Source organism: Pteropus medius, unplaced genomic scaffold (assembly GCF_902729225.1).
Source record: "Pteropus medius unplaced genomic scaffold, Ma_sr-lr_union100, whole genome shotgun sequence".
In the NCBI taxonomy this organism is placed as follows: Eukaryota; Metazoa; Chordata; class Mammalia; order Chiroptera; family Pteropodidae; genus Pteropus; species Pteropus medius.
This window is the reverse complement of record NW_024351730.1, coordinates 19192534-19199587: the sequence shown is the minus strand read 5'-3', so window position 1 is coordinate 19199587 and position 7054 is coordinate 19192534.

Here is a 7054-nt window from a genome sequence, read left to right as displayed (position 1 = left end):
AGAATTCTTTGACTGCAAGTGACAGAAACTCAACATTAGTTTAAGTAAAAAGAAGAATCTTATTGACTCATCTAACTGAAAATCTAGAGATCTACATATGGCAGAATTAAGGCTAGATCCAGGGACTCAAAAAATGTTTTAATCTCTAACTGCAATCTTAACTTTCCTCTCCTCTGTCTTTATTCATATCTAGATGCTACTCCCAAGGCGATAAAGGAATGCTCACTGTCTCTAGGCTTAGATTTTTCTTAGTGCTAAGCTAAAAGTCCCATAAAAATAAAGCCCTCCTGCCCACTGACTCCAGTACAAAGAAGTCCTAAGGATGCCTATGATGAGCGCAGCTTGGATCAGGGTGCGCCTCCTGGTGGAGGAGGTGGGGCCCTTGATGATTAGCCCCTCAGGTCAAGGAGGGGGCATTTCCAGGAAAAAAAAAAAATAGGCAGACAAAAAGATAATAGTTATCTATTATCCAATGCAAAATGTGCTATCATCTGAATCAATATGATATTATTCAAAATTATATTACTTCACAACAAACAGAGTCTATATTTTCATGTGTTTATCGTCCTAATTACAGATTTCACATAAAGCAATGCCATACTAAGTATATTCTGGTATCTTGGGAAAAAGCAAGATGTACTAGTGATTAAGCCACCAGTACTCTTCTTTATCTAATTTGTTTGTGTATAGAAAGTGTATAAAATTCCTGTGGAGGGGAAGTGCAAATACTTAACTTTTATTTTTGAGAATAATTTAACATGAAAACAGGCATGTTAAGTAAGCACATTTAGAAGAATGCCACTTCCAAGTAGGGCTGGTTTAAGTGAATAAACTTATATAACGATGATAGACTCCCTGTTTCTCTCTGTAAGAGAGACAAAACAGCAGGTAATGGTGATAATACTGCCTCCCCACCTGGGCGACAATGTCATAACTACTGGTTTCTTCAGATTCAGGCATTTCTACTATAAATAGTGTCTGCCAAGAGTTCATGATGAGAACTTTTAAATAACACAAGCAATACACTGAATATAAATAATTACCAAGTTTATTACACAGATAAGTGAAATATTACACAGATAACACTGCAAGTAAGTACCGTATGTTGAAATCCACTTTTTCCATCGATCCTTCCTTTCCAAGATGCTAGTAATATTTTGATGAGTTTTTAAGGATCACATCTCAGTTGATTTCTTTTTGTGCCTGTTTAAACCCCATGCCTTTGTGACTGTTACTGTCTGCATTATCTGGCATCACTTACAGTATCTTTGTGATTGTACTCAGCTGTGACTTATAGAGTCCCTTGTCAGGTAATTCAGGATCTAGTAAAACCAGTTTTATTAGAATTCGCTTATTACAAATTAATATTTTTCACTTTGATCTCTGATTTTTCTCATTTTTCCTCAGACTGCTGCTTTTCAGGATTCTTTTGCTGAATATACTATCTTTGTTTTTGCCCCTGGAAGATGCATTTAGTACTATTCAGACCCTTTCTGGCATAATTTGTTTGGTTCCCCTCAGAAGATCTCATAGTCTACATGCAAAAGACTGCCTTCTCAATGATTTTCACCAATAAAACTTTCACCAAGTAAACAAAACAAAACAAAAATAAAGCCTTTCTAGAGAGTTTGTTCTTTCTTTGTTTTCAAAGATCCTCTTGTTTAAGCAAAAGAGCCATACTACATATATTTTCAAGTGCTCAAAAAGGATAACCTTGTCACATTCTCTTCTAACCCTTTACTGTGTGGGAGTTTTAATATAAATTCAAATTAATTCTTTTTCTAAGAAGAAAATTTCTTACCCTCCTATATATTTTAAATAACATTTCTTAAAATTTTGTGTATTAAAAACAAGTAACCTCCATGATATTACAGGCTCTCCATCTTATTCTATATTCCCAACACCTAGATCTCTTTCACTTTTTAAATAAATGAAAGAATGAATGAATGGAAAAAGCTTGGAGACTATAGTTTCTATGACTGTATTAAATAGGTGAAAATATATCATTTTAATGGATAGAAATCTGTGCAAGAGAATAATAGAAAATTATTTTGAAGTTGGCAGAGGATTTTAAAATTGTGTCATGAATTTTACAGATAACAGCTGAGACCCAGGAGGTTTGAGGGTCATTCAAGGGAATGGTGATCTCCTGATTCCCAATTCATATAGCGCTCTTTCTTCTATAACACTATTTATTATGGACATGTAGTTTAGATTCCATTACAGAGCATGCTATTGTCCTCAAACATTGATTTCCTAGAATATCTGAATAGATTATACAGGTTATAATGGACGTTACTGGTCCTCCACCAAGGCCCTTCTGTCAGACATGGACACTCCTCCATCACTTGTTGACCTACCCTCTTCTTTTAAGAAATGCCCTCAGCTATGGGAGCCACCACTTAAATGTACCTGGGACGTTACAGCTCTTTCCACCTAACAGGTGGGCCTCAGCCAACAGATAACGGATACATGACAACTAAGGCTTAGCCTCCTTTCCTAATGGTGGGACAACGGTGGTGCCATTTACATTGCAGCACTCCATGTGGGATCAAACTAAGGCTGGACTTCAGCTGAAGCCACATTTGCCTCACTTCTTCCTTTGTCCTGTCTTGCTTCTCTTACTCTTTTAAAGTTTTCAACTTAGAAAACTCCTTCAAACCACTTGCACAGGAATCCCCACTTCCAGCTCTCAATCTAGGAAACTAATACATTGGTTGCTTTAATTTTCAGATTGGTTAAATTGTTAGGGAAACAGTTTTCTTGTATTTTTCCTAAAATATATGATGTATTTTTCTAATTTAATAAATCCAGTACTGTAAACAGAAATCTTTATTGTTTCATAATTTATCATTATAAACATGAAGTTTTCTTGCATTATACTATAAAATTAGATGCAAGTAGTTTAAGCATTTCAATGTAACCATACTGTTGTTAGGACATAAAATCAGTGTTTAACTAAATCCCTATTATCATTTTGTTTTCTTTTTTGTCTCTTTTTCATGGAAATATAATCCAAAAACATTTCCAAGTAACTAACCATATCCTGGTTACCAGAATTCCAGTTAATCAGGTTTTGCTATTCAAGGACTTTTGCTTTAAAATATTTTTACTTGTCCCTATGGATGCTTTGATGGTCTAGTAAGAAAATAAATTTTATATAACAAATAATACTATATCACAGATATTGATACCTACCTATGAAATTACTCTTTATAATAAAAGACTTTCATATGTGAAATCTTCATCATAGAACCGAAGAGTTATTTATAAGCTTCTTATTATCACTCCTACCTTAAAAATACAATACTAATAAGTTTCAAAATTATCCATTCTAGCAAAACACCAATGAAAAAATTCCAGATAGAAGACAATATATATCATTCACTTGACTAACAATACTTTTCAAAGACCTTGTTAAATAACTATAGCATCTCTGGTGTCAACTCAGGTTTTAACCTGAAGTCTTAAAGATTTAAAACACAATATTGATTTCCATAAAAATCTATTTTAAAAAACTCTGTTTTAAAAGATATCATAAAAAATTACTGTTATTGTCATTAACTCTGAAAAGAATATTTATGTTTTATAGGGCCAGTAAAGTCGATGAGTGCTTTTTCTGTGAAGTGGCAAAACATAAAGTTAAGACTCAACTTACCTGGATTCAAATCTTGGTTCTGCCACCTAATAACTACATGATCTTGGGCAAGTTATCTACCATTTCTGTGCTTCAGTTTCCACATTTGTAGAATAAGGATAATAATAGTATTTACCTCAGAAGGTAATTATAAGAATTAAAAGACTAAATTTCTACAAAGCACTTAGAATAGTTCCTGGTACATAATAATTTCTATATTGGTGTTTGTTAAACAAAATTTTTATTTACAAGGGTTTAATATGCTCAAAGAATTGAGATAACTATTTATTTCATATTACCGCCTCCTGTTAAAAGAATTTAAGTTAGAAAAACAGAGGAAAATATATAATGCGAATTGTGTAAATCACTGTATTCTTATCTTGGTGGAACACTCTGTATGGGTTTGTGCTACGTTATTCCTTTTATTCTACTAAGTGGGAACTGGGAAATACTTAATCTTATTAATACAGAGAAATTTCCTATGGTCTCTCTAGAAGTAGCATACGTAGTAAAATAACTTTTAAAAATATTTCTTTACTATTTTTCAAGAAAAAATACTACACATTTAAATATTTGTCACATTATACTAATTATTTCTAAGCTAACTTCAGTGGCTCTCTAGGGCACTTCTACCACGTTGCTATACCTTCCTTTGACATAGAATAGAAGGTTGGAAATCTATTTAACTCTACTAAGAAAAATGTTAAATCTTAATGTATTAGATTGTGTGGGGGCACATAGCAGAATTTAAAGCAAGCAATACTAATGATTTTTATAAATGCTTATTAAAAGGAAGATCAAGGAATTATAAAAATAAATGAACCACTCAGCAACAACGGAGACTTTCTAAAAACACTTTTAAAAGTAAAAATATATATAAATAAAATAATAGTGTGAGTATTATACAGGAATTAATAGGATATGAATTAATTTCATGAGAACTCAGTCTTACTGAAACTTAATTTGAATAGAAATAGATAATACTAATAATCACATATATTTCCTAAATTGTATATTTAAATTTTATTTATAATACATTTGCATTATAAGTTCTTGATAGCCAACTCTCAAACTTTAATTCTTAAAAAGATGGGATTAAGATGTGTTGTATTTTAGAATTGAACTGCTATGTGAAATGGAAATACTAAGTGTGTCAACAGGAAATTATCAGCAAAAGAATAAAATTAAAATTATACTATTTTTATTAACCAGTAGCCCCCATGAAGATCCTCTTTTCTTGACCCGCTCTTCTATTTGAGTCTCCCTCCACAGCCATTTTTTTTCATAGATCCACTTTCCTCCCTATCAACCCTAAACTCCTAGTGTCTTACTGCATAACCAAGTCCTCTAAGGGATCTGCTTCCTTGTCTCTCTGCTACATCTGCCCTAGTCCCTTGGCCTACTTTCCCTCTCTACTGGTTCTATCCTTAAATCTTTAAACGTCCTTTTTTTTGAATCTTTAAATCCTTTTTTTCTTTATTTTATGTCCACTTCCTCAAGTGTCATATGATCTTCTGATGGCTATTCTCACCAAAGCACTAAAGTTACTCTAGGCAAGTCATCTCTTTCCTCCTAAATTACCAATCCTATTAACTCTTTTAGGCCTTATATTATCTCTGAGATATTTGATATGTGGACCACTCTCTACTTCCTGAAATTCTCTCCTCCTGTTGCTTTTATTCTATTACTCTCTTCTGGCCTCCTCATTACTTTACAATGCTTCTCAGTCTCTATGTATTTCTTAAATGATCATGTTCACAGAGTTCTCTCCTTGCATCTATCTCTTCTCATCATTTACACTCTTCTTAGGTAATCTCACCCACTTCCATAGCTTAAACACAAGCAATACACGAATATTCTACTGTTTCATATCTCCAGCCAGGATGTATCTCTTGAGCTTCACACCTATATAGACAAATATCTACTAAAAATTTCCGGAGGGCTAATTTATTGGCATCTGAACCTCAGTATGTATAAAACTGCTCTCTTGCCAAATTCCTAGTCTTAGAAGACAGTCCATCCAACTCATATTTCCAAGTTGGAAATTAAGGACTAATTCTTTATTCCTCTCATTCTCACAAAAAGAAAAGAAAACAAATAAACAAAAAACAGTAATCAACCAAGTCCTAGTAACTACCTTCTCTCTATATAAAACTGAAAATTTATCTCTCTCTCTATTTTATGCTACCACCATACTTTCCATGTTGTGTTACCAGCAAGGGTTTTCCGAATAAATTAAATGCTTCAAATGTTGATCTGCCCTCTATCCTTCAAATCCCTTCAATGCATTCTCTGTATGTTACACAGTGATCTTTCTAAAACATTAGTTTGGCCACATCGACACCATTCTAATTCACTCTTCAAGGCGCTGTCTATAAGTAAAACCCAAGCTCCTTAACAAATTTGATTTCTCAGCTTAGATCAAACAAGGCCATGCTCTGCCTTCTGATTTCACCTCTCATAGTATAAGCAAACATCCTTTCCGTGGTATATTTAGTACCGTGCTTTTCACATTTTTGTGCTTTTTGTTGGTGATTTCACCGTTTAATATGACCCCAAGTGTGATGCTAAAGTGCTGTCCAGTATTCTTAAGCACAAGAAGGCTGTGATGTGCCTCTTACAGAGAAAATAGGTGTGTCAGATGAGCCTTTTTAGGCACATGTGACTGCTTCAGAAAGTGATAAAGTGTAATGTATAGCATGTTGTGAAGCTATGGAAAAGATGGAAAATTGGCAAAATTTATGAATTTATGAGCTGAGAATTGATTTTTAAAAAACATTGTGAGGGTGAAAGCAAAAGAAATTTATGATAACTGGTTTGAACATTTCAAAAGGTGATACAGTGTGGAAAATATTGAACTTGCAGGTGAGACGATTTCTGCATATCAAGTATCTTTGGAAGAATTTTTGAATATCTGCTAATTGTTATACAGGAAAAGGGTTATGTGGAAGAGCAGTTTTTCAGCACTGATAAGACTGGCTCATTTTACAAGGGCATTGGCAAATGAAATATAATGCAAATGATGTACTGCTTGAAAGAACGTAACCCTATGTATTTGTTAGAAGCAATGGTTCAGTAGTCACTAATTCATTGTTCATGGTCACTTTATAGAACATACATACCGCAAACAATGAGAGTTAAGTGCATGTTTTTGCTATATTTGTGCTTAAAAATACATGTGATACGTTTTTCTAAAAGACATACTTCTCATGATTTCTGATTCATCTATTCTTCCTACTAATTTTTCTAAAATCATCCATTTCTAAACCAAAATATTTCATTAGAAAATATTTCCAGACCCTTCAGAAAGCCACTTAGGAAGCCAGATTTGGTGTCCTGCAGTATAATATTTCATCCAAGCCTAGAAGTAGTGAAAGAAAGCCAGTAATTCTGGACATGTGGTGACAGCCAAGAGAG